The sequence below is a fragment of the Adiantum capillus-veneris genome, chromosome 26 (genome assembly GCF_014529385.1).
Source record: "Adiantum capillus-veneris isolate H3 chromosome 26, ASM1452938v2, whole genome shotgun sequence".
NCBI classification, from domain to species: domain Eukaryota; kingdom Viridiplantae; phylum Streptophyta; class Polypodiopsida; order Polypodiales; family Pteridaceae; genus Adiantum; species Adiantum capillus-veneris.
Window position 1 is genome coordinate 62,824,292 of NC_140956.1, and position 26,778 is coordinate 62,851,069.

The 26,778-nt window shown below is 39.7% G+C and overlaps 1 pseudogene; it reads left to right on the forward strand.

Annotated features, from left to right (window-relative positions):
* The first annotated feature begins 10,017 nt into the window (after positions 1 to 10,017).
* LOC147423565 (uncharacterized) lies at positions 10,018 to 10,718 on the forward strand (annotated as a pseudogene).
* The last annotated feature ends 16,060 nt before the right edge of the window (positions 10,719 to 26,778 follow it).

The following is a 26,778-nucleotide window of genomic DNA, read 5'->3' on the forward strand; positions in this document are numbered from 1 at the left end:
TGGCATTGATCCTCAGACTGGGGCTGTGTGCGAATAAAAAGAGGAAAGTGGAATAACCTTTCTATCGCCCATGTGTCATAGATTGGTTATGGGAAGACCTTTTGATGCAAGTTTGGCCATTAAATACATTGAATAGGCTAGTCATCATCTTTCTAATAAGTGTATCTTCTATTTACTCTATTGTGGAGAAGAGTATTCAAGCATCTATTGTATCTATTTACTCTATTGTGGAGAAGAGTATTTAGGCATGCCACATGGCATTAAATAGTTATCTTCTTTCTAAAGAGTGTATCTTCTATCTATACTATCTATACTCCTCTATAATGGAGACGGAAATCCCCTATAATGGAGAACAAAATTCAAGGAAGCCACATGGTTCAAAAAGAAATCGTCAGTGGATGGAACGTGGGCCTTGGGGAGTGAAGAAGCTAAAGAGACTTCGTGTATGTGCACAATCATGACAGGTTAAATTCCCGACCTCCACACACACACACACACATATATATATATAGAGAGAGAGAGAGAGAGAGATTCCTTGATGTTGTCGCTTGAGAGAAGAGGATCAACTGGGAGACTTGCCCGAAACCATCATGCACGACCGAGCAGGTGGGATAAGCCCGCAAGACCAAAGAGAGCACTTTGCAGCCTTATGATTGGGAGAGAAAGAGCTTGCATCACTACTGAGAGAGAGAGAGAGAGAGAGAAGCGTTTTTTGGGAGGGTGCAATTGCAACCTCAGCTGAGGCCGCCATGCCCTACAACTCTCCCCGCCTTTTCCTTGACTCTTGTGTTCGTCTCCAATGAGTCCTTGCTTTGCTGGCAAAACGAGAGAGAGAGAGAGAGAGAGAATCATTGTTGATCTCAACTTGCTTCCTTTTAACACATTTGTTTGCAAACCCTCTTTGTCATTAGTATTTATGCGTTTCCTAGGATTGAATTGCTCCCTCTTTGTCATTAGTATTTATGCGTTTCCTTGGATTGAATTGTTGAATATTTATAGGAAAAAGCTTCACCTTTATGACAATGTCTAAGTTGCTACAAGAGGTGTCTTCAATAAGTCAATGGGTGCTAGCTCAATTGGCACAGTCATAACATATGTGCTTAAGGTCTTGGGTTCAATCTCCCTTGGCGACCTGAAGACATGTTCTAAGTCCTTAGGGATTGTTCCCATATGTCTCCACCATGGGGGCTGTGTATGTGCTTGTGATGGGATGCCTCTCTCCCTACCTGTGAGGGTGTGTGCATGTGTTTCAAAGTTCATGTACTCTCTAAAAACAAGGTGGAGGCACGAAGGCCTGCTAAGTTAAGGGGAGAATGAGATTTATGAAAAATAAGTTTAAATGAGTGCCTACAATCACATGAATTTTTTATTGTGCATTATCATTTAAAAACAAAATAAAACGAAAAAAATAAAAACAAAAAATACTTTATATTATTCATTATGCATACACAAACTGAATTCACAAGAGTCGGCGGTAAAAACCTCTTACTCTTCTTCCACCTCTCTCTTCATCCACAAGGGATGGAGATAGCTCTATGAAATTTATTCTACACGATTTTGACGTCCAATGAGCTGTATTATAGTGTGTGTTGTTGAGTACGTAGCTGTTGGATTCAATTCAATCACACCAATCCACGTTTTGTGTTGAAAAGCGGATGATAGAACTGCTCTTCCGAGGGGGGGAAGGCATGCTAATTTTTTTGTGGGTGCAAAGAAGTGTAATTTTCTTTTGTGCCAATGGACAACCTCCATGGTGAAGGCACATTCCTTTTTGAATGTCTTTCATCGGCTCTCGTGAACCCAACCATAATCTCGAATGGTTTATATATTAAAAAAGACTCCACTTAATTAATAATGTGAAAGGTGCACATTACACATTATTATTTGAAAACAAAATAAAATAAATAAAATAAAATAAAAGCAATAAAATAAAAAACACATTAAAAACGTAAAAAAAGAATATATTAATTCTTTCATGAAAAAGATAGATTTAATAAGTATATAGAATAATAAATCAATTTAATAATTTAATAAAATAAATCTTTGTGAATTCTTTAAATAATAAGGTGAGGAGGCAAGAAGGCCTATTAAGTTAAGGGGAGATGAGGGAGAGTAAGTTTAAATGCAAACCCATAATCACATGAAATTTTTATTGTGTATTAATATAAAATTGTATGATCTATTACACATATATAATCACAAGTAGTTTATTTATTATAAAAAGCCCCACTTAAATAATGTGAAAGGTCACATTGCAAATCATAAAATAAAATGAGAAAGAAGTAAAATAAAATAAATAAAATTTGAATTTAAAATACAACAAAATATTTTAGTGTTTTTTAATAAGAAAATATAAATATAATAAACATAAACAAGATAGTGAAATGAACTTTTATGAAGTTTTTAAATGAAAGAACTTTTTATCAATACCTCATATCATGGGATCAAACTCGTATGCATACACTTGTTAATCCAAAAGGTGAATGCAACTTTGAAAAATAGCATTTAAAAGATTATGATGTCTTTCTATTTACTAGATTTCAAGGTCTTTTTGGACACTTGTCAAGCAAAGAAATTTGAACGACCTTCGCCCATAAAGCACTAAGGCCTTTAGAAGGCCAAAAATAAGTCAAGGCAATAGTGGGAGCACAAGTGTGTTCAAAAATTGTAATACCGATCCTTTTGTTCCTAAGATGCAAGGTGGTGTGTGTGTGTGTGTGTGTGTGTGTGTGTGTGTGTGTGTGTGTGTGAGAGAGAGAGAGAGAGAGAGAGAGAGCAAACGATAAATTTTTGTTGGGGTATAGGCCAGGCGACCATGGGAACCACCCTAACTTCATTTTCTCTATAATGAATATAGGGAGAGAAAGTGAAAGTTGACTTGCACTCTCACTTTCTACTCCACTAACCCAAGCAGCTATTTGTGCTTCTCCTTCTTCCCCAAGTCCCCCTCATACACTCTCCCTTGCTAGTGCACCTACGCATGCACTCATCCGCATGCACGCGTACTCTACAACTGGTATCAGAGCTTGACGGCAATCTGCGGCAACAAACCCCTCCCCTCCGACGAGCTCTCGGCGACAACCATGGAAGCTTGACGAACTTCGAGCGGATCCCAAATCAAAGCGATCCGGTGAGGAGAAAAGGAATCGAGCACCTTGTGTGTGTATTTCAAGCATTGGATAAGCAACATGCTGTTTGCAATTGAGAAGGGAAATTAGAGAATCGACATGGGCACTTTGCAGGGGATCGAGCTCCACTTGCAAGGCTTGTGAACACACTCAATCGAGCAGGGTTGGAGCAGCTTAGGAAAATTAAGCAAGCAAAGGTTGAAGGAAAGCTTACGAGTAGCAAGTGAGGAAATCTCTACAGGTAGATCTTGAAGCAATCAGGCAAGCAAGACAGGATGCAGAGATTGTGAGCTCTGCAAAGCATATTGGAGGGACCAACGTGAGGTTTTCTTTGAGTTGGGGTATTCTCAAATGTTGAGATGCCTTCGGTGATACAGGTAGCTGAAGTTCCCCATTACGGTACCCTCGCCATAGGATATATATCTGGTCGTATTTTATGCTTGACGTCGTGTATGGCAGTCTATTGGTAGTGACAATGTCAGTTTTTTGATGCCCAGTCAGTGCGGCTAGCACATTCTATGCGTTTTTTGAGTTGAGTTTTGACTCCTCATATAGAGGAGACTCTGCCAGGTTTTTTCCCGCGAGTCGTGACTTTCATTGTTGGCACTTTTGAGCCCATTTCAGTTGAGATTTTTCTCTCGATACAAAGGTTACTCTGGCCAATTTTTTGCAGCTTCTCGCCATAGTTTGGTACCTCTCAAACCCTCTTGTTAGTGATGGCTTCTTCTTTAGAAAAGGAGGAGTATTTCATCTGCAAGTTTGATGGCAGCAATGTCACCATGTGAAAGAGCGCATGAAGGATGTTTTGACTAACAAATGTCTATCAGAACTGCTAAAAGAGCGGGCAGAGGGTGATGGCTATATGCAGGCTCAATGGGAGCTTTTGGATGCGAAAGCCATGGCTACATAAGTCTACATCTAGCCGAGTCAGTGTTCTTCATTATCATAAGGAAGACGACAGCCAAGGATCTATGGGATAGCTTATGTTCAGGATGGGAGAGCAAAAGTGCATCCAGCAAAGTTTTTCTCATGAAAAAGCTTATGAAGCTCAGCATGAAAGAAGATAGCACAGTTTCTGGACACTTAAATGAGTTCAACTCCTTGTTCAGTCAATTGACATCTCATACTACTATTGCTCCAGAGAGTGCAGAGTCCAACAATTAGGCATTGAGATGCTTTGCAAGAGTATCAGGTGCACCCGAGCGGTTTGAGCCAGGTATACTCCACATTTTGGTCACTGACGGTGGAGAGCCAACCTGCTACAAAGAATGGATGATAGCGTTAAGTGGGAGCATGCTATGCAATTATAATACAATTCGATTCTGGCTAATGAGACATGGATTTGGTTGAACTACCACGAGGCAAACATGCTTTACCTTACAAGTGGGTATACAAGAAGAAGTATACATCGAAAGATCCCGAGCCTAGGTACAAGGCTTGTCTAATTGCCAAGGGTTTCAAGCAGCAAAAGGTGTGGATTTTAACGAGATTTTCTCTCCAGTAGTCAAGATGACTACACTTCGCACCATGCTTGGCTTGGTTGCTATCCAGGACATGGAACTTGTCCAAATGGACGTGAAAACAACATCTCTTCACGGGGATCTAGATGAAGATGTCTACATGAAACAGCCAGAGGGTTTCGTATGTGAAACTCAAAAGCTAACGAGGGTAGAATTGGTTTGTAGACTTAAGAAGTTACTCTATGGCCTTAAGCAAGGTTCAAGGCAATGGTACCAAAAGTTTGACAAATTCATGCAGCCTCAGGGTCACATAAGGAGTCAAGAGGATCACTACTTATACACAAGAAAGTTGAATGATGGTTCTTTGATCATCTTGATCTTGTGTGTAGATGATATGCTTATCGTAGGGAAATCAATTAATGAGATCAATCAGTTTTTGAAAAGGATGCTAAGCACTCAGTTTTCCATGAAAGACTTGTGAAATGCCAATAACTTTCTTGGTATGCGCATCAAGAGAGATAGGCAACGTGGAATTCTTGAATTGTCTCAAGAAAAGTACATCCACAAGGCCTTGCAAAGTTTTAGTATGCAAGGGGGGAAGTCATTGAGTACCCCAATGCAAGCATACTTAAAACTTAGCAAGGAAGATTCTCCCAAGACAGATGCTGAGAAAGAGAAAATGGCAAAAGTGCAATACTCTTCAACAGTTGGCAGCCTAATGTACGCTATAGTAGCCACAAGATTAGACATTGCACATGCAGTGGGAGTGGTTAGTAGGTACATGTCAAACCCTGGCAAGAAGCATTGGGAAGCAGTGAAGAAAATCCTCAAATACCTGAAGGGTACACCTAGCAAGGAAGATTCTCCCAAGACAGATGCTGAGAAAGAGGAAATGGCAAAAGTGCCATATTCTTTAGCAGTTGGCAGTTTGATGTACGCTATGATAGTCACAAGACCAGACATTGCATATGCAGTGGGAGTGGTTAGTAGGTACATGTCAAACTCTGGCAAGAAGCATTGGGAAGCAGTCAAGAAAATCCTCATATACCGGAAGGGTACAACTAGCAAGTGTTTACGCTCCGGGAACAGCGATGCATCTATTGTGGGTGACACAGATGTGGATTATGAGGGTTGTGTGGATAGTAGAAGATCCACATTTGGCTATGTGTTCATGTTTGTTGGAGCGGCTATCTCTTGGAGATCGTGTCTCCAAGATTGCACGTCCTCATCTACCACTGAGGCAGAGTATGTTGCTACATCTGACGCCAGCAAGGAAGCCATATGGTTAGCTCGTCTAGTGGGAGATTTGGGCATTCACGAGGTTCCAGTATTACATTGTGATAGTCAAAGTGCCATTGCTTTGGCAAAGAATCCAATGTTTCACTCAAAGTCAAAACACATAGAGGTCAGATACCATGTCATACGAGATGTGTTGGCTGGCAACCTCGCAAATGCTCTCATGAAGAGCGTAGCCTTGGAGCGGTTTACACACTGCATAGAGCTTGTGGGTGTAGGATGAAGCCTAGGTGATTGTTAGTGCTTGATGTGTCAGGGTACATATCTTTTTGGACTGTAACTAAGGTCTTAGTTTTAAACCTTAGGGGCATGTTCACACAAGTGCCTAATGCTTAAGTAGTTTGAAATACCTGAATTCTCTTATGGCGTGTAGCAGTTTTTTGATGTAACCAACGAATAGTTTGCAGTCTTCCTGTAGTCATACTGATGTTTTGGGCCTGTAATCTGATGATGATGCTGAATACATAGTGAAGAAGTACCTTCTTTCTCTCAATCATGGTGTTTATTATTCACATGCTTTGCATTTTTGTGACTTAATGTGCAGTATAATGTCTTCTCTTTCTCCTGCACTACATGTTTCTTGTACTTAATACATGTTAGGGCTGTGAGCCCCTAACACTTTGGCGATCATACAATTGGTTTGAGTTCAGTTTGAACCATATGGCACTTAGGAATGCAGCAGGGTACTGACATGTTGGTCGACATAGACCACCTCTGCAGAAATTCTCAAATTGGGTAACCCTGCAGGAAGAGTTCGAGGAATATGTAGCAAAGTTATTGGAGTTCTTCCCAAATCTACCAAGGGAAATCAAAATTGCAATTGCTGACAAGGTAGTTACATCATTTTTACCTCTTGGTGCCTATAATTTGCCTTCATGTTACAGCCAGTATGAAAGGAAAGTGTTGGTACAGTATTGAAGACAAAAGAGAAGAAGCAATGCATGAGTGGGTTAGGTCAAGGGTCCAATGTACCACGACACTCATATGGCACAAGGTTTAGATTGAGGACAGAATTCTCCGCAAGGGGAAGACAAGAACAAGAGTCTGGTAGTGATGACTAAGAAAATCCTATAAGGGGGTTTGCTGCAGGAGTAGGAATTGTTGGAGTGGGGACTGAATTGCAAGAGCCTGAACACAGGTTGCAGGAGACCCCACCTGCAAACCAAGGAGGCCAACAAACAACTCCTCCCACAACAGACCCACTTGTGGGACAGCTGGTTAATGTACTGCTAGCTCAGACAGTCTTAAGGGCAAGAAGACAGTTGCAATTCGTACCATTAGGGATGTTAGTGCCTAATTTGTCAGGGCATTCATGGTATTCAGGATATTATATTCTGAATTGTAACTAAAGACCTTTAACTTTTGAACCTTAGGGATATGTGGACATCAGTACTTATATTTTTGGGTAGTTGTGAATGTGCCTTATGGTATCTGATGGTGTGAGGCAGTTTCTAGATAACTAACAAGGCAGTTCTCTTCCTCCTGATCTCGTACTGCTGTTTTTACTCTGTAATTGGGTGATGATGATAAATATACTCTGATGGCAGTCTCTTTTCCTCTTCCTTATGGTGTTCTTTGCTTATTTACTTTGCAGTATTATGTATGAATACTCAGTTTACTGTTCCTGATTCCTATAAACTGCATGTTTCCTGCATTGAATACCTGTTAGGGCTGTGTGCCCCTAACATTTGGCGATCCTGCTGTGTGTGTCCTAATCGACATGGGAGCGAATTATAGTAATCTCAAAGCAAAACGATGAGTCGTTTATGATGCGAAGTTTCTTTCTCGTGCTCTAATCGCCACTTTCTCTGTGAAGCGGTTCTTGCAACTGGTTCAAATTCAGCCTGAAGCATATTGCCCTCAAGAATCCAAGAGGTTCTTGACATGTTAGTCGACCTCGACCACCTGCAGGAATTCTTGAATTGTGTAACCCCGCAGGAAGTGTCTGAGGAACATACATCAAAGTTATTGGAGGATTTCTTCCCGAATCTGCCAGGGGAAATCAAAATTACAATTGTTGACAAGTTGCAAGTGTTTATAGGGGTTCTTGACAGTTTTTGTGCAGTTTTTGTGCAGGCAGTTTTTGTGCAGTCTGCAGTTTGTAGTTCAACTGTTTACATATTGCAGATTATAGCATTGCAGTTTGTAGAATGCAGTTTCAATTTTTCAGTTTGCAGAATGCAGTTTCAGTCTTTCAGTTTACATACTACAGTTTCAGGTATTTCAGTTTGCAATGCAGTTTAAGCAGTTTCAGCAATTTCAGGGTTTAAAGAGGTACAAATGCTCTCTATTCTTTTGATGGGTGATTAATGGCAAAGAAGAAGAAGAAAAAGTGTGCTATTTGTCAAAAAGATGGGCACTGTGCAAAGCAATGTCCTTACATGTGCAAGCCATGTCAAAAGGAAGATGTATGTGTCAAATACTGTATGCATAAACTGTGCAAGAAGTTGTATCGAATTGTCATATCTTTTCGAGATGCATCAGATCATGAGGAACTATGTGATGCACAAGAGGATTTGGATGATTTTTCTAATCTTCTTGACAAGGCGGAAGACTGGCATGAAGGTCGTGAAGGAAAAAGAAGAAAGTCATGCTCTAGTATGCGCAGGATACAGGTGTTACAAGAAGCAATTGAAGTCTTGACAGAGAAGTATGAAGATCGTTTTCAGGAGGAAGATGAAAATGATGATGAGTGGGGAGTTACAACACCAATGTTTCCCTTGGTTGGGAAAAATCAAGTACAATCATGTTTAACTTCTCCAAATGCACTTGGTGTAAGTCCCAAATCAATGAAAGAAGTTCAAGCACAAAGCCAACCTGAAGAAGTCAAGAAGGTGATGTTGGAAAGGGCAGAAGAAAAGGAGCATCCTGAGAGCCAAAGAAGCCAAAAGGAACACTTAGTATCCCAAAACCACACTCCAGATAGACTCAAGGGTTTGCACAATGTTGAAGTATCAACAATTTTTCAGGCACCTACAGTTTCAAAAACTGAAGTTTCAAAGCCTGAATTTGAATTTTCAGTACCTGAAGTTTTTCAACCTGATTTTGATGTTCTTGAATATGGGATCAAAGTTGTAGATACTCAGATTATTGAAGAGAAGAATTTGATTCAAGAAGGAGAGTTTGTTCAATGCAAGGGAGATGAAGTCCAAAAGATGATGAAGAAAGAAAGAGGAAGCCAGGAGCAACTCATGAGCTAAAGGAGCCAAGAGGATTGCCAGCTATCCCCAAACCTCACATCGAAGAGACTCACCTCTTTGCAGGAAGAGAAGGAAAGTTTCCCAAAAGAAGAATTACTGATTGAGAAGAAGGGAATACAATTGGGAGTGAGCGAGAGAAGCCACCAATATCCCATACAAACCCATATACCAACATTTGAAATCAATCTTGAAGATGTTGAAATTCAGGGAGACATCAGATTTCAGTGTAGTGAAGTGGAAGAGCTGAAGATAGATAAAGACATAATGTGTGCTACTGATGAGGATAATGTGATGAATCAGTTTTTGATGAATCTTGATGAGGAGTATTCGACAGGTGACGGTCCGGAAGGTGTTTGTGTTGATGGAGAAGAGTTTTTTGGAGTTTTGAAGATTGAAAGCCAATTTCTAGGAGTGGATATGAGTTATTCAGGTTGTGAAGATAAGGATCTTGACTTTCAAATCCCTGAATTACCAGTTTCAATGCTGAAGGTCCCTGGTTTACAAAATGCCATAATGCAGGTCCCTGAACAAAAACTTACTGATTTGCAAATAGATTTTGTTCTTGAATTTCATGAATTTCAAAGTCTTATTGCTACTCAAGCAATGATCATCAACAATCTCTCATTAGATTTGAAGAATGAGAGATATTCAAATCAGGTGGCAACAAATCAAACCATTTTTATGATCGATCGACTTCAAGAAGAGAAGCAATCATTAATCAAGAAGTGTTCGCAGGATCAGTATCTTGTCAAAGATATTCAAGAAGTAGTTTTTGACAAAGAAGAAGCAAACTACAGGTTCTCAAAGTTCAACATTGGGTGTTTGCAACAAATTTCTACTTGTGTTCAATGGTTTGGAAGTCTTTCTTGGAATTTACTGATTATTTTCTTTTGGAAATGGATCAAGTGGAAAAAGGGTTTGGATGAAAGAAGCATGAAGGATATTGTGGAAGAATATGAAATCAAGAAATTTCAAATTCAGGTTCATTTGCAGGAGATTTTTGAAGTGCAGGAAGCTTCATCTTTGCAGTATATTGAATACTTGCAAACAGGGAAAGAGCACTACAATGTACTTACAAGGAATTGAACATATGCAAGAGAATGAATATTTGCAGGAGATTGTATACATGAATCAAGAAGGGAACTTTTCGCTTGAATGTTTGCAATGCATTGAATGCATAAAGTGGAAGCAAAGTAGGATAATTTTGTTTAAGTTGAAACTATATGAAGACTTGAAGCCTCAATTTGTGATGGTGAAGGGCCAAAAGATTCAGCCATTGCAGTTAAGACAGAATGAACAGTATGCAAAGATGGATGTTTGGAAACAAGGAGATGAGAGGAACCTGAAGAAGAAGTATGATGACTTAAAACAAGAATATGATCAACTGAATTTGCAGGTGCAGCTTAGCTTAAATCAAGTACAAGTGCAGATGGATACTATTATGGAAGAGCAGATACAAGATGAAGTTCAAAAGAATCAAGTTCAAGATGTAGTGCAGGATGCAGTGACAGAGCCTGAGGAATCAGGAACACAACAGTCAACTTCAAATCAGATCTTTATTATTGAAGATGATATACCACCTGCAAATAATGTCAAAAGTACAAATGAAGTTGTTCAAGTTTCAGAAGCTGTGAAGGTTGCAGAGATAGTTGCAATTCCAAAAGAAGTTGAAGTTGAAGGGGAAATAAGCAAGCAGACTGATACTGAGCTTGACTTATACCAAGTTTTTGATGTCAATGGTGTTTATGACGCTGAGGAGATGATTTTGACCGATGATTATGCAAGTCTTTTGGAAGTTTTTGATGATGATAAAGTGGGTTTTCTTGGAGATTGTTCTACATTTCTATGTGATGTTGTTAATGGAGGAGATGATGTTGATATTCTTATATCTCATTGGTTTTATATCTTCATGCTTGATGACATAAGGGAAGTTTTTCAGGGAGAAGAAGTCAAAAGTTTTCCATTTCAGGGAGATATCACTGATTGGACAGTTTTGCAGCTACAAAGTGGATTTCTTTCTATTTTCAAGTAGAAATGTGAGCAAGCCATCTTGGTGGTGTTTTTTATGCATAAAGGAGAGTTCAATCTGTTATTTTTAAGCCTTAAATCAGATCAGTTTGATGAAGAAGCAAATCAATTTTGGTTTTTCCTGAATCAAGATTTTCAGGGAAATCAATTGTTTTGGCATGCGGAGTCTAAATCAGGTCTTCAAGTGTTACATCTACATGCAAAGATATTGGATGTGTTCCAGAGGCAATGTCTAATGGTTGCAAAGTTTGCATCCTACCTTGAATTTTTCTTCATTCTTCTTGAAGGGAAACTTGAACCTGACCCTGAACCTGAACTTGCTATTGAATTTGGATATGTACTTCAATATGAAAATGGGCCTAAAGACCTGAAATCACTTGAAGAAGGGGAGAGTTTTCTACTTTGTAGAAGGTATCTCAATTCAACAGATGTGGAGAAAATGAAGACTGAAGTGATGGAATACATGAAGGGAGTATGGGAGCATATCAAAATAAGGATGTATGATGTGGTGAGTAAACCATATCCGATGTTTGCAGAGGAGGAGATGAAGGAGGAAAACTTGTTTATGGAGAAGCAGAATGCTGAACTGAAGCAGCAGTATACTGACCTGAAAGAGCAGTTTGAGGACCTGAAGATGCAGTTGCAGCAACAAGAAGGCCAACAATCTGAGCAGGTGTTTGTTAATAAAAATTCTGAAGTGTTTGCAGGAACTGATGTGGCAGAAGGAGTTCAGGAGCATATGACTGAATCAGCAGGGAGAGGTGCAGCTGCAGAATAGCCTAAAGATGTTAGAGAGGAGGACACAGAAGGTGCAAGAGGAATTCACAACTTAAATGATCCAGTGCAAATGATTGTGGATGAGATACTCTATCAGGACATTGAAAGTACTAAGGAGGTAGTTACAGTTCAAGTGGATGCAGAGGTTGAAGATTTGACAAGGAAACTCCAACTACAGCAGCAGTTTCACAACAAACTGAATTCAAGGATCAGCTCGTGGATGAATTTTTGATCAAGGGATATTGTGGGTTCTCACAATGTTTGAGAAACATTGCCCACCAGGTGTGCCAAGTTTTAGTGCTTGATCTGTCAGGGCATTCATGGTATTCAGGATATTATATTGTGAATTGTAACTAAAGACCCTTTGAACCTTAGGGATATGTGGACATCAGTACTTATATTTTTGGGTAGTTGTGAATGTGCCTTATGGTATCTGATGGTGTGAGGCAGTTTCTAGATAACTAACAAGGCAGTTCTCTTCCTCCTGATCTCGTACTGCTGTTTTTACTCTGTAATTGGGTGATGATGATAAATATACTCTGATGGCAGTCTCTTTTCCTCTTCCTTATGGTGTTCTTTGCTTATTTACTTTGCAGTATTGTGTATGAATACTCAGTTTACTGTTCCTGATTCCTGTAAACTGCATGTTTCCTGCATTGAATATCTGTTAGGGTTGTGTGTCCCTAACAAGGGACAGGTACTTTACCTTTCAATCCACTCCCAACAAGAGCACTCAGAGCACTTCCGATACCTCCAATGGCTGCACCAAATCCCAAAGTGGATGTGACGAAGTTCAGTGGGAAAAAGTCCCAAGATGCTGACAGCCACGTTGATTAGTTTCAAACAAGGTGGTATGCACGTGGATATGAGGCATTACATCCGGATGTATTGAAGAAAGAGCATTTTTCATCAACACTGTAGGGTAAGGCCATGGATTGGTCCTTACATTATGGCATGGCAGCTTTTGTTGATTATAATGATTTGAAGCATATATTTTTAGTGAGATTCAGGGAGGATAAAACACTTGAAGACATTTTGAAGAAGTTGAGGAAATTGAAGCAGAAAGACTTGCTGGTTGGATTATGTGCAAAAATTTAGAAATTTGAACAATAGACTGGAGGTAGCACAATAGCCTAATATGGAGCAATTGGGAGACTACTTTTGTAAGGGACTCAAAAAGGAGTTCAAAAGAGCAGTAGCAGGGAGACCCCCCGTTAGCAAATGCGTATGATTTTACTGGATTGGTTGAAGCAGATGCAAGATCTGAAAGAAGATATGGAGGTAAGGTAGAACTAAAGGAAAAGAAGAAAAAGCACAGTGAGGATTCAGATTCATAATCGGATGATTTAGAATCAAAAGGTGAAGATTCAGATCAAGATACTGAAGAGGAAACTGATACTGATGATGAAGATTGGTCAAAAAAGAAGAAGAAGCGGGAAAAGAAGAAGTAGAAGAAGGATAAGCGGAAGCATAAGAAGGAAAAGAAGCAGGGAAAGGAAGTAGTAACTATAGATGCAATCAACAAAATTGTTCAGGAAAAACTGCAGACAATTGGAATGAGCCAGTTGGAATGTCAGGAAAACCATATTGTCAGGTTTGTCAAAGATTTTGCCATGAGTATGAAAATTGTTATTATAATCCAGATTTCAGGGGAAGATGACATGAGTATATTACTCAAAAAATAAGGAAAGAAGTTGCAAATGTGGTAGCTCCTCAAGGTGTTAACATGAGATATTAGGGACCTGCACCTCAAAGAGGTTCCAAAACCCAAATAATTGGGGATACCAAAACAGAGGTCATAATAATATGCAACAATTGTAATGTAATTACTATGGAAAAGTGGGACATAGACAAGGTCCTGATTGTAAACTGTGGTGTAGACACAGAAATGATAGAGGCATTCCTATCATCGGGTACAACAATAACTGTAATGGAAATGGCCTATGAACTTTGAGAGTAGCGGAATTAGGAAATTAGATAAAGCACTTATGTGAGATTACTTTGTAAGCATATCATGTGAACTTAATTGATGGTAGGAACATAAACATAGTACTTAGTTAACTTGACATGAACGATACTTTTTGCAAGAGAGAGAGTTCAGAGAACATGACAACAGTTGAGGACTGGATTTATGTGGAGCTGATCCCCCCTCCAATAGGCATTTGTATTATAGTTTCTCCCATCAAGAGAGACTTGGTACAATACAATCTTTGTGTTCCTTGTGACCTAGGTGATGCAATGAAGATGGAAAGCGTCATGCATCATGAACATAACATAAACTTTATAGAAAGCATTAACTATCCCAAGCCTCAACCCCAAGGCCTCAAACACCTTCGAAGGTGGAGAGAGCTAGCGGGGAATGAAGGTAGGGAAGAGGAAGAAGACACATTTTATAGGAGAAAGAAATAGTTCCTCACTTATCATCACTATTCTTGCCAGCATACATAATAGCATAGTAATGAAGTTGGAGAAGATGTCAAGCTTAAGCATTGAAGCATGGCTCTTTGGTTGGATTTGCATTCCATAGCCAAGAGTGTTGCTGTAGCCTATCACTTCTCAACAAGCTTGCAGAAGGAGATGGAGTTCATCTACTTTCACCAAGTGAGAATGCTTGAAAAAATTGAGTGTGTGAGAGGTGTATACCTCCCCAAGCATACCCTTTTCTTGCTTTGGGCAAGCCCCCCTTTTTGCTTAAGCCTAAAGCTCATTGGACCCCTCTCCCCCTAGTTAATCACATGCCCCATGCATTTCAAGCACACGAGTAGTCTTTGGACAAGTGTCCTCCTTACTCCTTTTGAGGGAGGGAGCTCATTGGACCCCTCTTTAGCCTAACCAATAGGATTCAAGCACACCATGTGGCTAAGCATAGGGAGAGTCTTACATGTATCCATGTATCCATGTGCTCCATGTATCCATGACTTAACCTTTGGGTGAGTGGGAGGTTGATTCAAAGATTCCCCTAACTTTGGGGCTTTCCATCTCCTTTGTAGGGACTCTTTTTGACTCAAGCACCTTACCCCCCATGCATGGGAAGCTTCCCAAACACCTTCCTCATCAAGCATGACAAGCACCTCAAGCACCTTAGTCATCAAGCACAAGAAGCACTTCAAGCACCTTAGTCAGCAAGCATGACAAGCACCTCAAGCTTAGGTCGGGTTCCCACCTCAAGCTCAATCCTAGCTTGCCTAAGGTCAAAGGACTTTTAACATTAACCATTGGAGGTCTTTAATGAAGCTAACCCTAAGGTCTTTTAAGCTCCATTAGCTAGCCTTGCTCTTTTACAAACCATCTCTCATTTGGACCCCTTTTACCATTGGCCCCGTGTTGAGATAGATCCGTAAGCACATGTCTATATTATAACTCTCGTTCTGGTCTATTATCCCACATTAAATGATCAGTTTAAAATGAGAAAATCATTTGGGTTGGTTAGATATTAGATTTTATGACAATAACAATAACAACAATAACAACAGGCCTCATGAACAGAATCAAAAACCTCCAACCCAGAAGCAACAAAGACCTCCAGGTCATGCTAATTTAATGGTGTTGGAGGAATGGATTGAAGAAGAGTGGACCCCGAGGAAGAATGGATTCAGGACAGGGTAAAGTTTCATCAGGAGGAACATAAACCTGATAAAAAAGTATAGGAGTGTCAGTCTACTCATGGAATGGGTAAGCATTACAAATGTGACTGTGAAACATGTATCCAAATTGAGGACATTCCTGAAAGTAGTGAATTCACTGAAGTCATGGTTATAACAAGATCAAAATCAAAGCCATGAATGGCAATTGTGCAGGAAAAAGAAGACCAGGGCACTATGAATTGGAAGGAGCAAAAAGCAGTGAGAACAGAAGCACTCAATGAAGTACGAGAGTCCCAAGGAGGGAATATGTTATGGAATTGATATGTTATTATTTATTGCAGCTGACATGTGGAAAAGGCTTGACCAAGCTAGGCTATTGCAAAAGGATATTACATTTTATAAATATTTATTCAAGTGCTCTTTTATGAGCTTTGGCCATTTATGACATGCGGGCCAGTTTGTACTCACTTTGACCATTCAAGAATCTATAAATTAAATACGTGCAAGAGGGAAATGGTCACTCTTGCACGGGGGGAGATTGCACCCAGTGTTTGCGTTGTTCTTCTCGCCTCTTCCCTCTTCTCTCTCGTCATGTCGGTGTAGCACTCCGCTCTAGGAGGTGCGCATGCACGTGTTCTTTCGCTCTCTCCCGCTCTCTGTTCGTATTGTGCTCGATTATGGATTAGTGCGAATCGACAGGTACGTAGATTTATGCGTTTATGTCTTGCTATGCGCTATTTGGAGTATTTTGTAGGGCTCTCTACGCTCTCGGCTGTAGCAGTGGTATCAGAGCTTGGAAATGATCCTGAAATTGCAACTAAGACTAAGGAAGCATGGATACGGAGAGAACAAGAGCTATGATGAATACAACTAAGTAATTTGAACTCTTTCTTGAAATATATAGGGATGCATGTATATATTTTGTTTGAAAAGATGCTTGGAATGCGAACCTATTAAATTACAAGTCAAATGAATCCATCGAAGCTCTATATTATTATTATTTTTATTATTATTAGCAAGCTTTGTAAGATGATTCTTTACAGTAATTGTTAATCATGTATAATACTCTTGCTTATAGAGTACAAAGCATGGGTGGTAATAGAAGGATGAAATGAAGTTCAATTTTTATTTTTTTTATTTTCTAATAAACCTCGATGATCTCTATTGCCGGTAGGAAGGGGAAGAAGACATCAAGAAGTGGTAGATGAATGTGCACTTCTTAGAGAGACCATACTTGCCTAATGTAGTCGAGGAGCTGTAAATATTTATTTATATATATAAATAAAAACACGAGGAAAAAGCACCTCTCGCAATTACCTTAATGAGGATCGATTGATCCTTCAGCCTTGAAGATATATGACACACGAAGGCTGCGCAGAGATATTTGTGTGCAATGCACTCATGCTCTCTTCCTAACGGAGCTGCCGACATCAGTTGTCGGTTGTGGTGAGAACCAACACCAACACAAGAGACTATTAAAACAACCTAATTCTACATTATTATTCATTGCGACCAACACACGAGCAGGAAGCAGCACACCTATGGCAGCCATGGTGACCCTGCCCTTCCTAGAATCCCTCCTCGATTGGACTCCTTCCCAGATCGCCAACCTTCACTCCACACGTGACACACAGACCTCACCTGCGGCACCCACTAGCAGGCACGGGCCAAAGCGGCAGCAACTACGCCCGTCCAATGCCGACACAATCTGTGTCGTGGGTGCTAATTGGACAAACCGCCGCCCAGAACTCTCTCCTTCCCGCACATGCAGCCGACATGTTGCTGCACTCTAGTTTTGCTCCCCTTCTTTTGCGGTATGCATGGCCTCGTTACTTGGTCGGCTGACCGCTGTGTGTAGAGAGAGATTGTGAGGAATCACTCCTCGACTAGTAATCCCCTCCCACTTCAAAACCATGCAAATCCTCTCTCTCTTCTCATGTAAAACTCACCACCCACCAACCCCCTCGTCCATGCAAAGTGGACGCAGCCCCTTCTTTTGGACTGCCATGCAGAGGTTCTAAAGTAAGGGAAACCTACTCTGGTGGATCCCATTGCCGTCGGACTTGCAGCTTCTTTCTACCTACACCCTTTTGGCCCTGGCTGCCTACCAAGTGCAACTGGCACTACTTTATGACTCAAGTTCTCTGCATGCTTTTCGGCTCTAGTTCTATCTCTCCCGACAAAACGACCACAATCCCCCTCAACCAACTCCAATCCAGTTTCCATGATACAGTAACCTCCAAGGTCTGGCCTAAAACAATTCTCTCCCCACAACCACTGTGCCATAGCAGTTGCAGGCGGTGTGCATGCCTTACTGTGTTCAGCTTGCGTACGGAGTCCCAGCTTCGGGGGGCTAGAGCTGAGAATCCACTAACGTAACGAGATGTCTGTGCTGTCACTCATTTACCCCCGTGCAAGAGGCCATAGAAATTTCTGAAAAACCCATCCACTCTGTACTAGACAAAGCATCCCCACTTTGCAACTCTCTCCTCGGCTTGCCCTATGCCGACCCCGCCCCCAGCCTTGTCACTATCAACCTCAACACCCGTCACCAAGTAACAACAGGAGTGGTGGCACATCCATTGTTGACTGCCTGAGCCTATGGCAGTAATAAGAGGAGGTATCGATGCCTCTCAATAAGGTTACGACAGTGGAAGACAGCAGATAGTAGCCGCTCATGAGGGCTCAAATTATCTGTGGCGTTCAAATTTTGAATTTTTTATGTTTAACAACAAATTACCCTCATATACTATTGTACATACTTGTGGGTTCTTCAATTATTGGTTGGAATCTGCCCAGATGCCGTTCGGTGCAATCTTTCCTTCTAAGTTATCTATCAAAAGAGATGCTTTGATTCGATCTCTCACCAAATCGTGCGAACTACTCTACGAATGCGGGCCTAAGCCATTCCCTTGAATGTCCCACACGGCAACATCAAGCCTCGCTTAATTAAAAAAAATTTATACTCTTCCCTCGTGACCTCTGCAACTCTGTGTTACAGCTCGCTCCCCCTATGTGGCTTCCCAACTATTGTATGAGAATCTACAGAAGCCTTCCCCGTCAATGGCATGCAACCTCTGAGAGGGCATTACCTCATATTCCTACTATTAACGATTTTTAAAAAAAATCGTTGGCACATACTTCTACCTCTATTCACACCAAATGGAGGTAACAAGTGCACACTATCTACGTGGTGCTGGAGCTGAAAGCCATTTATTGATTAGTTTCCACAAAAAAAGCCGTCATTGACTCCGTTCGAGTTTGATTCTTATTGATAGCATGCTGTAGATTTTAGCCCGTTTAGAACATGGAGAGTTCTCTCTCTCTCTCTCTCTCTCTCTCTCTCTCTCTCTCTCTCTCTCTCTCTCTCTCTCTCTCTCTCTCTCTCTCTCTCTCTCTCTCCCTCCCCCCCTCCCAAGACGATTGCTTACACCGGCGGACATGGGCGACGCTCTGCAGCATCTGTTACAATATTTTCTCAGACGCCGTCGGGACATTAACAATGCTCATGATGAATTTTGTATTTTTTACTTTGCGTCATTTTAATTTATACCCAAGCATTGAATCCGATTCACACGTATTGTATCAATTTGGCTTCAAATGGAATTTTACCGTTTTGTAAACTGTTAATATAGCATTTCATTTCTCCATCTTCTTGTGCGACTACCTACAAAGGCGGCCATTAACGAAGATCTACCGCAACCGCTACAATACTTTTTCGCACAACACTGGGCATCCACGAGTATTGACAATGATGATGATTTTAGTTTGACAATTTTAAGCTTTCAGTCTTTTAATTTAATCTTTCACCTTACTTCCTTTTATTTTGTACCCAAACATTGTATTCAATCCATAAGGATTGTATGCGTTTGGTCCCATACGCATTTTACAGACGGTTAATATAACATTCACTCATTTGGCTATATCTCTTCACCCCCCCCATTGCGTTTTGGTACTTTCAATCAATAGTGTTACATTTTTTTATTACAATTATAAACTATATTAGTATCATAATCAAACAATTGAATTTATATATATATATATATATATATATATATATATATATATATATATATATAAACCATTAAAATACAATATCTAGAGAAAGAGAATGATTGTGTACAGTTTTATATATTTGATGTTATTGGTTAGAACTTAGATAAGTATTATGTTTATATAGTTTCTTAATCATTATGTAGTTATTTATTATATATCTAGTAAAATATGCTTATTAATTCCAACTATGCTATTTTGAGCAAGCTGACAGTGCCACCCATCCACCCTGATTGCATTTTTGGCACATTATCCATGACCATTTACTTGTGACCACACAAACACACCTATTGTATGAGTGTCTCGTTAATGCGCAAACTGGCATCCCTACTTGTGCGATCCTTTTTCTTCTATTCCAGCTAATTACACATTTACTTCCCTTAATTTTTACTAACAAGGCTCTACCTCGTGTGGTTTGCATTATCTGCCTTTCAAGGCTTATTTACCCTAGTTTACGTAGTTTGTACACACTACAGACTCTCATACTACGTACTTAGTACACGTTTAAAAGAGAAGCTTAAGTTTTGGTCTTGCCAGGTATTTTCTTGATGCATATTCTTTTATATACTTTGACGTCTAACTGGAAATGTCCGATGAAGTAGCTAAGGTCAAATTAATTTCGCGTTGTTTTCTTTATTTGTTGGACCAACCTACTCTTTATAGTATGGCCTTTACATGATGATGTATGCTCGTGCTATCATGCCTAAACACTAGTCAATGCCCTTTAAACAATTATAAATAATAATTTTATATATTAAGCACTTTAGCGACAACAGCTTGCAATATCAAGGGGACTACTCCATTTGTTCAAACAAAAATAATCGACAATATATTCATCCAAGGCTCATCATTGTAAATGACTTTTGCTAATTATAGTTATCTCCTACTTGTATCTCTCTCCCCACGCACCAATTGGTATATATTTCAGATGCATTACATCATCTAGAGTCTAATGATTTACAAAGAGCAAACATTCCTACACAGATATGCAGCTACTCACATGAGCCGAGGTGCTTTCCGTTAAATACCAAATTGTCAGTACTTTGTTACTCAACCTTACTCTAATGTGGTGTGAAACAGGTAGTACATTTTTTTATTTTTTTATTTTGGTTTTATGCCCTATCTAGTCCATTGGTCACATGCACACAGATCTGCCGATTTAGGCAGTGTGTAAATGCTCATCTTGGTGTAGATTCGCCGATTTAGGCAGCATCAATTATCTGTGCAGATCCGCCGATTTAGGCAGCACACTACCAAATTGCAGATCTATTCACAATGATAAATGTAGATCCGCCGATATAGGCAGCATAGTGCAGATTCGCCAATCTAGGTAGCACATTTTATTGGTGTAGACTCGCCGGATGAGGCAACACCGATCACAAAATCATGCTGCAGTGGCTGGCCACCACTGTAACTGGTATGATTTTGTTACCCGGGTACATAATGAAAGTGATTTGGATTTGGACTTATGCTGTGGAATTGGAATTGGATTGGGATTTGGTATTTGGTGATTATTATGGCACTGTTAATGTGATGAGACTTGACATTATGAGATTGATGATGAGTGTGACCAATGATATCCTGATTCATTAGGGTATGACATATACTGCTTATTCTAGTGGTATGGAACTCTAGAATATGTAGTATGTGGATGACGGCAGGCATAAGCAATGTTGTCTCATTTTATGAATTTTTTACTATTTGATACAGATTTCTAATCACTGTTTTTGACAAGTATTGTTTGTAGATTTTTTCGCAATTGAGGACAGTTGCTTTCCAACGGAGAGGTATGTTATGGAATTGATATGTTATTATTTATTGCAGCTGACAGGTGGAAAAGGCTTGACCAAGCTAGGCTATTGCAAAAGGATATTACATTTTATAAATATTTATTCAAGTGCTCTTTTATGAGATTTGGCCATTTATGACCTGTCGGCCAGTTTGTACTCACTTTGACCATTCAAGAATCTATAAATTAAATACGTGCAAGAGGGAAACGGTCACTCTTGCACGAGGGGAGATTGCACCCAGTGTTTGTTTTATAGGAACTATTTAAAATGAATTAAAAAGAAAGAAAAATACAAGTACCCCCAAGGAAGGATAGGGTCATCAAGTCAAGTAATTGTTGATTTTAGGTCAAATGATTTTTATATGAGGAGGAAAAAAATTTGACATCCCATTACTATATCGACTTTTGCTATCATTTAATGCTAAGCATGACTTTGTCTAGTAATGGCATTTTTAAATAAATTCTATATGATACTATTTTTGAATTCAAATAATTGTTTTTTAGGAACTGTTTGAAATGAATTAAAAAGAAAAAAAAATACAAGTACCCCCAAGGAAGGATAGGGGTCATCAAGTCAAATAATTGTTGATTTTAGGTCAAATGATTTTTATATAAGGAGGAAAAACATTTGCAGCGATAACCCATAGGTTTTCCATATGGAAACCCTTCAAAATTCTAGGGACCCAAAAATATTTGAAACGCTTTATCTCCACTTACGTCATGTGTAGCGCTATCATGGAATCTTATTAGCTTCGTAAATACTGACATAGTAAAGAAATGCTTATTTGGAATGTTTAATATGCCAGTCTAAAGGGAAACATTATTTTTTTTTAGCAAGTCTCACATTATGTGTGAGAGGTTATTTCAATAAGAAGAAACCATTACATTAGCACCATGCTCAAATCCAGCTATGGCCAACATTATTTTGGAAGTTTGATCTTGCCTTAAGATGGGTGGTTTTTTTTTGGAAAGGAATAGATCAATTGGCCTCCGAGTTTCACCTCAACATGATTAAGAGTCTGTTGGCTAGTAGAGCTTTAGAATGGCTAGATAGAGGTGGATTGCCCTCTTGTCAATCCAGGTTCGAGTGGAAGGCATGGTGATGGCCCAAGTACATACATTTTCTAAATCCGCAAACCAAGGATGTGTACAACACCCTTGTGATCTCGAAGGGTTGGTTTTCCCACTTGAATAAGCAATGGCACGAATCACGATGTGTGTCAATTGCTAAGAATATTTGGTGCCCACATTTTCCTCTTAGGATGAAGATTTTTCTTTTGAAGATGCTATGAGGGACCTTACCAACGGGTGTGAAGATACAAGCCAGAGGTATTGCTCTTGATATATGCTCGCAATGAAGAATGGCTAGGGAGGACCTCCCTCACTTATTCAAGGAGTGCCCGACAATAAGTGGATTGGTAATAAGATTTGCAAATGGCTGCAAAAGTCTTGGAAGATTGGATTCTTCAAGAATGACCTATTCCTAAGTGGGATGGCCTTTAGGATCGAGGTGCTACTTATCGACACACAGATTGTCAGATTCTCCTACTTTCATCACGTATGGAAGGTTAGGAATTGTAAAGTATTTTAGAACACCTTGGAAATAGTTAGATTCACTGAGATTATACAAAATAGCAGGGACGTGATTGTCACCATAGGGCAAGTTATGAACTCTCATGAGCGTAGGGCTATTGATGCAGCAATGATTGGTAGATTTTTGGGTCCTTGATTAAGTAGAGGTCTTTGTTCAAAATGTCACAGGGTGGCTCCCTTGTTAGCCATTGCACCTATGGTTGTTGGGAGACATCATGGCTTGGCTCGAGCATGACTTGAATTTGTAATTTTTTAGTTATGCAAATAAATACACTCACCATTGTGAGTTTTGTAATAATAAAAGAAAAGATGAGCGATTTTTAGTCTCTCCATATGGAAAATACTCCTACCAACATGGGTACCTCAGTGAACCCATGCGAGCCTATCTATAGACTTAAAAAAGTCACAAAACTAGAGAGAGAGAGAGAGAGAGAGAGAGAGAGAGAGAGAGAGAGAGAGAGAGAGAGAGAGAGAGGAGGCTATAATTAGATGTGTATGTGTTACTAATAATAGAGACTTTTCCATGTGCATGTGACATCCCCTGTTAGATTTAGAGAGATAAAAACCAATAACACAAATTACTTTATACCTAACAACCATACAATAAATGTATACATTAGTGTATCATATATAAGTATAATTACATACTCGTCTCTTAAGAAAGCAATTGTCCTTTTGCTATGTTATGAATGTGCAAATCATAGCTCGAAAACAAGAATCAAACAAAATATTAAAAATATATTGTCAGAACAAAACCTCAAAAACTTAAACAATCTTTGGTTATGTTTTAAGTTGGCCACATACTGCATACCCTAGTGTCTCATATCGTTAGAATAAATAGTGAATGTCATATTATAATGTAACAAGATATCATTGGTCACAATCATCACCCAACAATATGATGGATTTTGAAGTTTATTCATTAATTTGTCATGAAGATTCCCTTTGCCTTAAACTTTTCTAAGATTCATAGCGCCGAAGTGGTTGTTCCCATGAGTTGTCCTCTGCCCCCACTAGCCACTGTTATCTACCTTCTTCACCTCTCTCGATTGTGGATGCTTGGTCCTCTTTCTAGGCTTACCAGCCTCTGTTGCCTGTTGTCTTGCTTCTCTACAGAAGCAAGCCCGCGTTCTCTGCTCATCGGCGGCCCTTCTTTGATACTAGCTCCGAGTTCCCTCGAAGACCCCTACCAACTTGAGTCATGCACCTCTCTCTCTCTCTCTCTCACTCACTCACTCACACACACACACACACACACACACACACACACACACACACACACACACACACACACACACACACACACACACACACACACACACATGAGTACTACCATCCTTTGCTTTCTTCAGTTTATCTTGCCGCCATCGCTGTGTGGCTTCAAAAAAATTAAAAGCTCAAAAACGCAAAGATTCTAAAAAATTCAAAAAACCCTAAGTTCAGTGTAATTTTGGTGGGATTACACTAAACCTACATAGAGGATTTCTACTGATATAATTTATAAATAAGAACATAAATAGATTTCTAATTCAAATATTCCCTCAACAACGACAAACGATGCGCTTGTCTATAGCACGCAGCACTGGGGGGCAATGATAAGGGATGTAGATTTGCAAAAGTATTAGCTGGTACCGACGGATACAACATTGAGAGAGAGAGAGAGAGAGAGAGAGAGAGAGAGAGAGAGAGAGACCTTAAAGAGAAGAAAATGCTAAAGGAAAAATAAACGAGAAGAGAAACACAAATATACCAATGTGAAGTTGACCACTTCTTTATACGAACACAAAAGGTCTTTTGACTTTCCACCTTCATCCTTCTTTTCATTTCCTAAACTCACCCTTCACTTAAGCACTTAGTATGTTTTGAAAGAATTTTTATTTTTTTGAGGTTGGGGAGACCTAATCAATCTACCTCCATTAATTGGAATCTCTTAAGATCCCCCCCTTCACCTCCAATGAAAAGGCTCGCTCACCCATACCCTACTCGCGTTCACATGTTTCCTTATCCTGCATGGCCAACAGAGAGCCATGGCCTTCTAACGAAATTGTTCGCCTTGTATGCTGACTATCTTGGCATGCATGCCATGCAACTGGATGCATGCAATTGGTCCTAGTGGATGACCACTATGCAACACACCTCCCCGCCCTCCTCCGCGTCCGCTCCATACTTGCTATGCACACTCTTCTTCATGCACGCACGCACACATTATGTTTCCCAACACATCCTCTCTGATAGCGGCTTGCAGCTTAGCATATAGATGCAATTGATGCTACCATCATTTTGTGCCACAAAGAGAGACAAGCACAGAGATCATGGTGATTGATTGCCTTTGCCAGTTGTTTTGTCGCACCCTTTGGCCATGCCTTGTCTACTCACTCTGCATGCCTTGGGCCTTGGATGCTCTGGTTAGAGAAACCCCGCAGTAGAGAGAGAGTGTCACATCCCAACTACGTTGGTAGGAGAGAGAGATAGCTTGTGAAGTGGCAAAAAGAGAGAGAGAGAGAGAGAGAGAGAGAGAGAGAGAGAGAGAGAGAGAGAGAGATTTGATTGCTTCACACGTTTCCCTCAACAGAAAAAGAACACCCCTGCCTTGCCCTCCTATCTCCTTGCTGCCCTCACATGTCCGTGATTGCGAGCCTGTTACTCCAGCTGTCGATCGCCCATAGGAGACACTCTTTTTGTCTTTAAATTAATGTGTGGAAAAACTTGACTTTACATGCAACCATCAAATTTTTTCCTTTAATTTAAAAAATGTCCCTTTTCATTCCCTTTCCCCTAGCACGCGTATGAAATACAAGGGACATCCACACACAGATGAAGAAAAGTATCTCCTCCCTTCCGAGGCTCAGAATGCCATCATAAATTCCCAAATGCCCTTCAAATTTTCCAAAATTCCCAAAATATCCCTTCTTGTCAGATTAAATTTCTCCACAGATTACAAAAATTTGTAGCTTTTTATAAGAAGACTGATTGTCTATCAGTTATAGGCTTAGGAGATATAATTACTTTCTTTGCAAGGCAATGTGTGACAAATTACATGCTCAACACACAAAACAGGATCTCAATTGTAAAAAAGGAATAAGGATTAGAAAATCTTGAACAAATCCAACCAAAATAGATATCAAGGTATTTTGGGAATTCTTGAAATTAGAGGGGTGTTTTGGGAATTTGCACAAACTAGAGGGATATTTTGGTAATTTTCCCATACCTTAATAAGACAGAGAAATATCTACTGCCTCCACGTGGAAATAGGTTTTCTTTTGTCTAAGCTTAGTTATGATCCATAATTTTTCCTTTTCCTCTTTTGCTTTTCCAAGTGAGGTATCTCGGTTGATTCCCCTTAATGAGACATGTGTGCCAACCTACTCGAAGACCTCCAAAATATTATAAAGCTCTGTCCCCACTCACGCCTCATGTAGCGCTATCATGGAATCTTCTTAGCTTCGTAAGTACCTCGTGAATTTTTTCATTTTCCTCTATCTCTACCTTCTTCTCTTTTGTACTACTCTTGCATCTCTTTAGTCTTTTCTTCATTTGGATTATGGATTTTCCCCCTTGTTTTTCTCAAGAAAATCTCAAAAAACAGCTAAATAAAACAAAAAATCAACTAAAAAAAAATTGAAATCATTCAAATAGAATTCTAAATGCTATGTACACTATATACATGTCCCTAGGGTCTCATATATGGCTTTTGTCCCTGTACTCCTCCTGTAATGCTATGATGAAGGCATATACTCTAAATTTTGTCAAAAAATAATCTCAAACCCAAAAATTCAATACAACTCACAAAACATTATCCTCTAATATTCATAATATTAGGTCCACATTTAGAATACCTCCCCCCTCTTACTTGGAGTCCTTCTAGATGAC